At 41.4% G+C, this 11158-nt stretch overlaps 3 non-coding genes across 3 annotated transcripts; all 3 read right to left on the reverse strand.

Moving 5' to 3' along the window:
• Positions 1-4021: 4021 nt before the first annotated feature.
• Positions 4022-4185, reverse strand: LOC135001676 (U1 spliceosomal RNA). Its single transcript, XR_010203053.1, has one exon. It is a non-coding gene; the product is annotated as a U1 spliceosomal RNA (small nuclear RNA).
• A 655-nt stretch (positions 4186-4840) lies between these two features.
• Positions 4841-5003, reverse strand: LOC135001685 (U1 spliceosomal RNA). The gene has a single exon (XR_010203062.1). It is a non-coding gene; the product is annotated as a U1 spliceosomal RNA (small nuclear RNA).
• A 152-nt stretch (positions 5004-5155) lies between these two features.
• Positions 5156-5319, reverse strand: LOC135001680 (U1 spliceosomal RNA). The gene has a single exon (XR_010203057.1). It is a non-coding gene; the product is annotated as a U1 spliceosomal RNA (small nuclear RNA).
• Positions 5320-11158: the final 5839 nt, after the last annotated feature.

Consider the following 11158-nt stretch of genomic DNA (forward strand, 5'->3'; position numbering starts at 1 on the left):
GAACAGCAGCGGCGGCACCAGTAGCAGCATCTCGCAAACGCCAACTCTTTCCTAGGCAGGCTACGCTTTGTATCACCGCTTTCCAGAATACGCACACAGCTGAAAACCTCTTACGGCAACTAAGGAAGATCATCACAGAATGGCTTACCCCAATTGGACTCTCCTGTGGATTTGTGGCATCGGACAACGCCAGCAATATTGTGCGTGCATTATATCTGGGCAAATTCCAGCACGTCCCATGTTTTGCACATACCTTGAATTTGGTGGTGCAGAATTATTTAAAAAACGACAGGGGCGTGCAAGAGATGCTGTCGGTGGCCACAAGAATTGCGGGACACTTTCGGCGTACAGGCACCACGTACAGAAGACTGGAGCAACACCAAAAACGCCTGAACCTGCCCTGCCATCATCTGAAGCAAGAAGTGGTAACGAGGTGGAATTCAACCCTCTATATGCTTCAGAGGATGGAGGAGCAGCAAAAGGCCATTCAAGCCTATACATCTGACCACGATATAGGAGGTGGAATGCACCTGTCTCAAGCGCAGTGGAGAATGATTTCAACGTTGTGCAAGGTTCTGCAACCTTTTGAACTTGCCACACGTGAAGTCAGTTCAGACACTGCCAGCCTGAGTCAGGTCATTCCCGTCATCAGGCTTTTGCAGAAGAAGCTGGAGACATTGAAGGAGGAGCTAAGACAGAGCGATTCCGCTAGGCATGTGGGACTTGTGGATGGAGCCCTTCATTCGCTTAACCAGGATTCACGGGTGGTCAATCTGTTGAAATCAGAGCACTACATTTTGGCCACCGTGCTCGATCCTAGATTTAAAACCTACGTTGTATCTCTCTTTCCGGCAGACACAAGTCTGCAGGGGTTCAAAGACCTGCTGGTGAGAAAATTATCAAGTCAAGCGGAACTTGATCGGTCAACAGCTCCTCCTTCACATTCTCCCGCAATTGGGGGTGCGAGGAAAAGGCTCAGAATTCCGAGCCCACCCGCTGGCGGTGATGCAGGGCAGTCTGGAGCGACTGCTGATGCTGACATCTGGTCCGGACTGAAGGACCTGCCAACGATTACGGACATGTCGTCTACTGTCACTGCATATGATTCTCTCACCATTGAAAGAATGGTGGAGGATTATATGAGTGACCGCATCCAAGTAGGCACGTCAGACAGTCCGTACGTATACTGGCAGGAAAAAGAGGCAATTTGGAGGCCCTTGCACAAACTGGCTTTATTCTACCTAAGTTGCCCTCCCACAAGTGTGTACTCCGAAAGAGTGTTTAGTGCCGCCGCTCACCTTGTCAGCAATCGGCGTACGAGGTTACTTCCAGAAAATGTGGAGAAGATGATGTTCATTAAAATGAATTATAATCAATTTCTCCGTGGAGACATTGACCAGCAGCAATTGCCTCCACAAAGTATACAGGGAGCTGAGATGGTGGATTCCAGTGGGGACGAATTGATAATCTGTGAGGAGGGGGATGTACACGGTGATGAATCGGAGGATGATGAGGTGGACATCTTGCCTCTATAGAGCCAGTTTGTGCAAGGAGAGATTAATTGCTTCTTTTTTGGTGGGGGTCCAAACCAACCCGTCATTTCAGTCACAGTCGTGTGGCAGACCCTGTCACTGAAATGATGGGTTGGTTAAAGTGTGCATGTCCTGTTTATACAACATAAGGGTGGGTGGGAGGGCCCAAGGCAATTCCACCTTGCACCTCTTTTTTCTTTTATTTTTCTTTGCGTCATGTGCTGTTTGGGGAGTGTTTTTTGGAAGGGCCATCCTGCGTGACACTGCAGTGCCACTCCTAGATGGGCCAGGTGTTTGTGTCGGCCACTTGGGTCGCTGAGCTTAGTCACACAGCTACCTCATTGCGCCTCTTTTTTTCTTTGCGTCATGTGCTGTTTGGGGAGTGTTTTTTGGAAGGGCCATCCTGCGTGACACTGCAGTGACACTCCTAGATGGGCCAGGTGTTTGTGTCGTCCACTTGGGTCGCTGAGCTTAGTCACACAGCTACCTCATTGCGCCTCTTTTTTTCTTTGCGTCATGTGCTGTTTGGGGAGTGTTTTTTGGAAGGGCCATCCTGCGTGACACTGCAGTGCCACTCCTAGATGGGCCAGGTGTTTGTGTCGGCCACTTGGGTCGCTGAGCTTAGTCACACAGCTACCTCATTGCGCCTCTTTTTTTCTTTGCGTCATGTGCTGTTTGGGGAGTGTTTTTTGGAAGGGCCATCATGCGTGACACTGCAGTGCCACTCCTAGATGGGCCAGGTGTTTGTGTCGGCCACTTGGGTCACTGAGCTTAGTCATCCAGCGACCTCGGTGCAAATTTTAGGACTAAAAATAATATTGTGAGGTGTGAGGTGTTAAGAATAGACTGAAAATGAGTGGAAATTATGGTTATTGAGGTTAATAATACTTTGGGATCAAAATGACTCCCAAATTCTATGATTTAAGCTGTTTTTTAGGGTTTTTTGAAAAAAACACCCGAATCCAAAACACACCCGAATCCGACAACAAAAAATTCGGTGAGGTTTAGCCAAAACGCGTTCGAACCCAAAACACGGCCGCGGAACCGAACCCAAAACCAAAACACAAAACCCGAAAAATTTCCGGTGCACATCTCTAGTGGCCATGCCATGTCACTGTGCAGGAGCCAGCACCGCTCACACACTAGTCCCCGGTGCAGCCCCCAACCCCCGGGACACCCGGAGCAACAAAATGTAGATTCAGGCCACCAGGCCACGCCCCTACCTATGAAACCATGCCTCCTTTTTACCATTGCGCTGCTTATCTGCGCGCACTGCATTACAATCTCCCTCGCCACCTCTCTGGGTGTCACCAGTGATAGTGACACCTCTGCCATGCTTGTAGCAGCTGGTCCTAAGATCTACGCCTCAAGCCCTGAGTGTTTGCCCTTGTGACTTGTTGATCATCATAGCAAAGCAGATGCTTACAGAAAACTGCAGGGGCTTAGATTGAAAATAAAAAAAATTGATGGGTATAAGGTAGAGAGGAGCGGGTTCGGTTCTCCGAGAACCGAATTCCCCACGAACTCCACGTGGTTTACACTGGTACGAGGCAGGCTCGGTTGTTCCCGCCTGACTCGGAAAACCTGAACAAGGGAAAATGTCATCATCCCGCTGTCGGATTCTCGCGAGATTCGGATTCCATATAAAGAGCTGCGCGTTGCCGCCATTTTTACTCGTGCATTGAAGAGAGAGCGGAGAGGACGTGGCTATGTTCTCTCAGTGGAAATCTCAATATCAGTGCTCAGTATCAGTGGATACTTATTGCTGCTCAGTAATACTAGTAGTGTGTCTCTCCTGCTCAGTGTCAGTTCTCAGTAGTATCCTCATCAGTGCTCAGTATCACTGCTCATTGTCTTGTGCTGCATTGTTGTGCTCAGCATACTACAGTACATTACTAATAGTCCAGTGCTGCATCTTGCTGCTCAGTGTCAGTTCTAGTATCCTCATCAGTGCTCACTATCACTGCTCATTGCATTGTGGTGTTCTGTATACTACAGTAACATAGTAATATAGTAACATATAGTAACATAGTTTTTGAGGTTGAATAGAGGCAAATTGCCCATCGTGTTCAACCTGTTTTAAGTTGTGATGATTCTACATACTTGCTGAATAATGTTTTATGACTAGTTAGCTACTACAACTCATGTTACCCCCGGATTAACCATGTTGATATTTTAAGTATTATAACCTTGGATAGCTTTTTCATTCAGAAATGTATCCATTCCTTTTTTAAATCCAATTACAGAGTCCGCCATTACCACCTTCCCTGGCAGGGAATTCCACATCCTGATTGCCCTAACAGTGAAGATCATAGTATCTCTCCTAGCAGGTAAGTAGGAGTTGGGCCAGAGCTGTGGAGGATTGCTGCTCGGGCACCCCCTGTCAAGTGAAGGAGATCCAACTGAGGCAGCACAAGGGAACTCTCGAAAGAAGAACAAGGCTAGAGGAAGATCTGAGACAAAGAAATCTGACTTTTACCAGAGCTGACCAGAGGAAAGCACAAACACAGTCCCCCACTACCACAAATAATGCAGTCGAGTTTCCCACATTTGGGGAAATCACAGGGGTCAGCATACCCAGAATGCAATGAATGAACCTCACCCTGGGAGAACAATCTTCATGACCATGGTATCGCCTATGCAAAATAAGTATGATTTGGGATAGGGCTGGGGAGGGCCGCTGCTCAGGCACATCTCTGTCAAGTAAAGGAGATTCAACTGAGGCAGCACAAGGGAACTCTCATCTGGAGACAACAACTGCAGGGAGAACACATATTTTCAGATGAACATGGGAGGGCAGAAGGCTGCCTAATACTGAAGCACCCCCAAACAACAAACCAAATGCAACAACTAGTACAAGCATTCCTGGGGGAAGTTCTGCAGAAGATGGATTTGCATACGGTGATGTCATCCAAGCAGTGGGCCAAAGTTGGCTGGAACCCTCATCTGCATATGAAAAGAGAAAAGGGGTATGCAGGGCATGGCGGCCTTTTGCGGCGCTTGGATGACCCTTAGTTCGCATTAAACACCCCCACCCTCCTTCGGTGTGGGGCTCATGTTGACAATGCCCCAGCCCCTGAAGCATTCAAGCTGATTTCTTACAGCAGCTTGGCACTGTAACAGCTCCAGAGCTGCTCTGTAAGGCAAGTAAAAGGGTGTGTAGTTTGCATTGTGCATTGGAAGGCACAAAGTAAGCAGACAGGAGGAGAAGTCAGGATAGTGCACAAGGGTATAAAAGGGAGGGGCTCAAGAAAAAAGAAGTGGAAACAGACAGCAAACTAGGCTGGAGAGAGACCTGAGACAAAGAGATCTGAATTATACGAGAGCCGACCAGGGGAAACACAAATTATGCAGTCAAGTTTCCCACATTTGGGGAAATCGCAGGGGCAGCACACCCAGAGTGCAATGGGTGAGCCTTGCCCTGGGAGAAGCACCTTCATGATCATAGTATCTCACCTGGCAGGTAAGTAGGAGTTGGGCTTGAGCTGGGGAGGGTCGCTGCTCGGGCACCCCCCTGTCAAGTGAAGGAGATCCAACTGAGGCAGCACAAGGGAACTCTCGAAAGAAGAACAAGGCTAGAGGAAGATCTGAAACAAAGAAATCTGACTTTTACCAGAGCTGACCAGAGGAAAACACAAACACAGTCCCCCACTACCACAAATAATGCAGTCGAGTTACCCACATTTGGGGAAATCACAGGGGTCAGCATACCCAGAATGCAATGAATGAACCTCACCCTGGGAGAATAATCTTCATGACCATGGTATCTCCTATGCAAAATAAGTATGATTTGGGATAGGGCTGGGGAGGGCCGCTGCTCAGGCACATCTCTGTCAAGTAAAGGAGATTCAACTGAGGCAGCACAAGGGAACTCCAGCATCCTCTACAGACTAAGAGAAAAGGATTTACCGGTAGGTATTAAAATCCTATTTTCTCATACGACCTAGAGGATGCTGGGGTCACATTAAGAACCATGGGGTTATACCAAAGCTCTTGAACGGGTGGAAGAGTGCGTACGACTCTGCAGCACCGAATGACCCAACTTGAGGTTATCATCGGCAAGGATGCAGTGGCGTTAATGTTTCCTGGTGTCAACCTGTATTATTTCAGTAGATATTGAAATGAGGATGCATCTTGCTGCCTTTCCAATGAAGCAAGTTTAATTTAGTAATAGGTGAAAAACCATCCCTACAAAGATGTTAATCAGATACTTGGCTTTGTGGACACTTTTCAGAGAACAAATTTGTTATCATAAAAATAAAGCCAGAAAATGAAGAGCTGTTTAATCACTCAATTGGATTTTTTTGCCAGCATATTTCTTTTTCTCTGCAAACCACTGCTAAATTGTGCTTCCTAGCTGTTTTTATAAAATCACTGAATCAAATCTAACTCTGATTACATCAGAGAAGGCCAGGCACCCTATACCATAACAGGGGTTTTTGAAATTTTGACTTGTCTACTTAAAGATCACCAAAATCTGATAACAAGGTCAATTACATCCCTGGGTGGGATTGAACCACCAACCCTTTGGTTAATAACCAATCACACTAACCAATTGCGCCACAGAGACACTTTGCAAAAGTCCATACTGACAAAGGCTAATAAGCATTCATCTAGAACGTTTCCTAGAAAAACTTTAAAAAGTCAATAATCTGGAGAGTTTTTGTAAGATGTTTCTTCCATCAACCAACGAAGAAACACATTGTTACTTTCCCATGATGAGTGAGTGCTTCAAGATCTCTTGCACTTACATGTGCAGCAGAGTACTGTAATGAAAGCATGCTGGGTTCATAACCCAGAGGTAGGCAGATTGAAACTATCCTCTGCTATATGCATTTTTTTTTTGTTAATTAAAGTAATCCAAAACTGGGATTGATATTTTTTCTCTTTTATTTTTACTTAAAGTACAATAACTTTTACCATTTTAATATGTTTTAATAGTATATTGACAGTATTGTTTTCTTTCAAAAATCCACTTAATTTTCTTTACCCGATTATTAAAATGGTAATTGACAAAAACAAACTACATTGTCACCAGAAGAGCAATACAAAATGTACAAGTGATATATTAAAATCATCTTTCCAGCTTGAATTTCAATGATGCATTGGGGCAACGATTTTGTGAGAAACATCTTCACCCTTAAATAAAGATTTTCTTAATTCCTTACCTGTGTGCTAATTAGATATCACCTTGTTTTCACATTAAACAGACTTCCACATGAGAAAGCAGCAAGGATGCAGTGGCGTTAATGTTTCCTGGTGTCAACCTGTATTATTTCAGTAGATATTGAAATGAGGATGCATCTTGCTGCCTTTCCAATGAAGCAAGTTTAATTTAGTAATAGGTGAAAAACCATCCCTACAAAGATGTTAATCCGATACTTGGCTTTGTGGACACTTTTCAGAGAACAAATTTGTTAGCATAAAAATAAAGCCAGAAAATGAAGAGCTGTTTAATCACTCAATTGGATTTTTCTGCCAGCATATTTCATTTTCTCTGCAACCCACTGCTAAATTGTGCTTCCTAGCTGTTTTTTGATAAAATCACTTAATCAAATCTAACTCTGATTACATCAGAGTAGGCCAGGTACCCTACACCATAACAGGGGGTTTGAAATTTTGACTTGTCTACTTAAAGATCACCAAAATCTGATGACAAGGTCAATAACATCCCTGGGTGGGATTGAACCACCAACCCTTTGGTTAATAACCAAACACACTAACCGATTGCACCACACAGACACTTTGCAAAAGTACATACTGACAAAGGCTAATAAGCATTCATCTAGAACGTTTCCTAGAAAACTTTAAAAAGTCAATAATCTGGAGAGATTTTGTAAGATGTTTCTTCCATCAACCAATGAAGAAACGCATTGGTACTTTCCCATGATGAGTGAGTGCTTCAGGATCTCTTGCACTTACATGTGCAGCAGAGTACTGCAATGGAAGCATGCTGGGCCCATAACCCAGAGGTAGGCAGATTGAAACTATCCTCTGCTATATGCATTTTTTTTTGTTAATTAAAGTAATCCAAAACTGGGATTGATATTTTTGCTCTTTTATTTTTACTTAAAGTACAATAACTTTTACCATTTTAATTTGTTTTAATAGTATATTGACAGTATTGTTTTCTTTCAAAAATCCACTTAATTTTCTTTACCCTATTATTAAAATGGTAATTGACAAAAACAAACTACATTGTCACCAGAAGAGCAATACAAAATGTACAAGTGATATATTAAAATCATCTTTCCAGCTTGAATTTCAATGATGCATTGGGGCAACGATTTTGTGAGAAACATCTTCACCCTTAAATAAAGATTTTCTTAATTCCTTACCTGTGTGCTAATTAGATATCACCTTGTTTTCACATTAAACAGACTTACACATGAGAAAGCAGCAAGGATGCAGTGGCGTTAATGTTTCCTGGTGTCAACCTGTATTATTTCAGTAGATATTGAAATGAGGATGCATCTTGCTGCCTTTCCAATGAAGCAAGTTTAATTTAGTAATAGGTGAAAAACCATCCCTACAAAGATGTTAATCAGATACTTGGCTTTGTGGACACTTTTCAGAGAACAAATTTGATAGCATAAAAATAAAGCCAGAAAATGAAGAGCTGTTTAATCACTCAATTGGATTTTTTTGCCAGCATATTTCTTTTTCTCTGCAAACCACTGCTAAATTGTGCTTCCTAGCTGTTTTTATAAAATCACTGAATCAAATCTAACTCTGATTACATCAGAGAAGGCCAGGTACCCTACACCATAACAGGGGTTTTTGAAATTTTGACTTGTCTACTTAAAGATCACCAAAATCTGATAACAAGGTCAATTACGTCCCTGGGTGGGATTGAACCACCAACCTTTTGGTTAATAGCCGTACACACTAACTGATTGCGCCACAGCGACACTTTGCAAAAGTACATACTGACAAAGGCTAATAAGCATTCATCTAGAACGTTTCCTAGAAAAACTTTAAATAGTCAATAATCTGGAGAGTTTTTGTAAGATGTTTCTTCCATCAACCAATGAAGAAACACATTGGTACTTTCCCATGATGAGTGAGTGCTTCAGGATCTCTTGCAATTACATGTGCAGCAGAGTACTGTAATGGAAGCTCGCTGGGTCCATAACCCAGAGGTAGGCAGATTGAAACTATCCTCTGCTATATGCATTTTTTTTTGTTAATTAAAGTAAACCAAAACTGGGATTGATATTTTTGCTCTTTTATTTTTACTTAAAGTAACAATAAGTTTTACCATTTTAATTTGTTTTAATAGTATATTGACAGTATTGTTTTCTTTCAAAAATCCACTTAATTTTCTTTACCCGATTATTAAAATGGTAATTGACAAAAACAAACTACATTGTCACCAGAAGAGCAATACAAAATGTACAAGTGATATATTAAAATCATCTTTCCAGCTTGGATTTCAATGATGCATTGGGGCAACGATTTTGTGAGAAACATCTTCACCCTTAAATAAAGATTTTCTTAATTCCTTACCTGTGTGCTAATTAGATATCACCTTGTTTTCACATTAAACAGACTTCCACATGAGAAAACAGCAAAGATGCAGTGGCGTTAATGTTTCATGGTGTCAACCTGTATTATTTCCGTAGATATTGAAATGAGGATGCATCTTGCTGCCTTTCCAATGAAGCAAGTTTAATTTAGTAATAGGTGAAAAACCATCCCTACAAAGATGTTAATCAGATACTTGGCTTTGTGGACACTTTTCAGAGAACAAATTTGTTATCATAAAAATAAAGCCAGAAAATGAAGAGCTGTTTAATCACTCAATTGTATTTTTCTGCCAGCTTTTTTCTTTTTCTCTGCAACCCACTGCTAAATTGTGCTTCCTAGCTGTTTTTTTATAAAATCACTTAATCAAATCTAACTCTGATTACATCAGAGAAGGCCAGGTACCCTACACCATAAGAGGGGGTTTGCAATTTTGACTTGTCTACTTAAATATCACCAAAATCTGATCACAAGGTCAATTACGTCCCTGGGTGGGATTGAACCACCAACCTTTTGATTAATAGCTGAACACACTAACCGATTGCGCCACAGAGACACTTTGCAAAAAGAATATACTGACAAAGACTAATAAGCATTCATCTAGAACGTTTCCTAGAAAAACTTTAAAAAGTCAATAATCTGGAGAGTTTTTGTAAGATGTTTCTTCCAGCAACCAATGAAGAAACACATTGGTACTTTCGCATGATGAGTGAGTGCTTCAGGATCTCTTGCACTTACATGTGCAGCAGAGTACTGCAATGGAAGCATGCTGGGCCCATAACCCAGAGGTAGGCAGATTGAAACTATCCTTTGCTATATGCATTTTTTTTTTGTTCATTAAAGTAATCCAAAACTGGGATTGATATTTTAGCTTTTATTTTTACTTAAAGTACAATAACTTTTACCATTTTAATTTGTTTTAATAGTATATTGACAGTATTGTTTTCTTTCAAAAATCCACTTAATTTTCTTTACCCTATTATTAAAATGGTAATTGACAAAAACAAACTACATTGTCACCAGAAGAGCAATACAAAATGTACAAGTGATATATTAAAATCATCTTTCCAGCTTGAATTTCAATGATGCATTGGGGCAATGATTTTGTGAGAAACATCTTTACCCTTAAATAAAGATTTTCTTAATTCCTTACCTGTGTGCTAATTAGATATCACCTTGTTTTCACATTAAACAGACTTCCACATGAGAAAGCAGCAAGGATGCAGTGGCGTTAATGTTTCCTGGTGTCAACCTGTATTATTTCAGTAGATATTGAAATGAGGATGCATCTTGCTGCCTTTCCAATGAAGCAAGTTTAATTTAGTAATAGGTGAAAAACCATCCCTACAAATATGTTAATCAGATACTTGGCTTTGTGGACACTTTTCAGAGAACAAATTAGTTAGCATAAAAATAAAGCCAGAAAATGAAGAGCTGTTTAATCACTCAATTGGATTTTTCTGCCAGCATATTTCTTTTTCTCTGCAACCCACTGCTAAATTGTGCTTCCTAGCTGTTTTTATAAAATCACTGAATCAAATCTAACTCTGATTACATCAGAGAAGGCCAGGTACCCTACACCATAACAGGGGTTTTCGAAATTTTGACTTGTCTACTTAAAGATCAACAAAATCTGATAACAAGGTCAATTATGTCCCTGGGTGGGATTGAACCACCAACCTTTTGGTTAATAGCTGTACACACTAACTGATTGCGCCACAGCGACACTTTGCAAAAGTACATACTGACAAAGGCTAATAAGCATTCATCTAGAACGTTTCCTATAAAAACTTTAAATAGTCAATAATCTGGAGAGTTTTTGTAAGATGTTTCTTCCATCAACCAATGAAGAAACACATTGGTACTTTCCCATGATGAGTGAGTGCTTCAGGATCTCTTGCACTTACATGTGCAGCAGAGTACTGTTATGAAAGCATGCTGGGTCCATAACCCAGAGGTAGGCAGATTGAAACTATCCTCTGCTATATGCATTTTTTTTTTGTTAATTAAAGTAATCCAAAACTGGGATTGATATTTTTGCTCTTTTATTTTTACTTAAAGTACAATAACTTTTACCATTTTAATTTGTTTTAATAGTA

Source organism: Pseudophryne corroboree, unplaced genomic scaffold (assembly GCF_028390025.1).
Source record: "Pseudophryne corroboree isolate aPseCor3 unplaced genomic scaffold, aPseCor3.hap2 scaffold_1667, whole genome shotgun sequence".
Classification (NCBI taxonomy): domain Eukaryota; kingdom Metazoa; phylum Chordata; class Amphibia; order Anura; family Myobatrachidae; genus Pseudophryne; species Pseudophryne corroboree.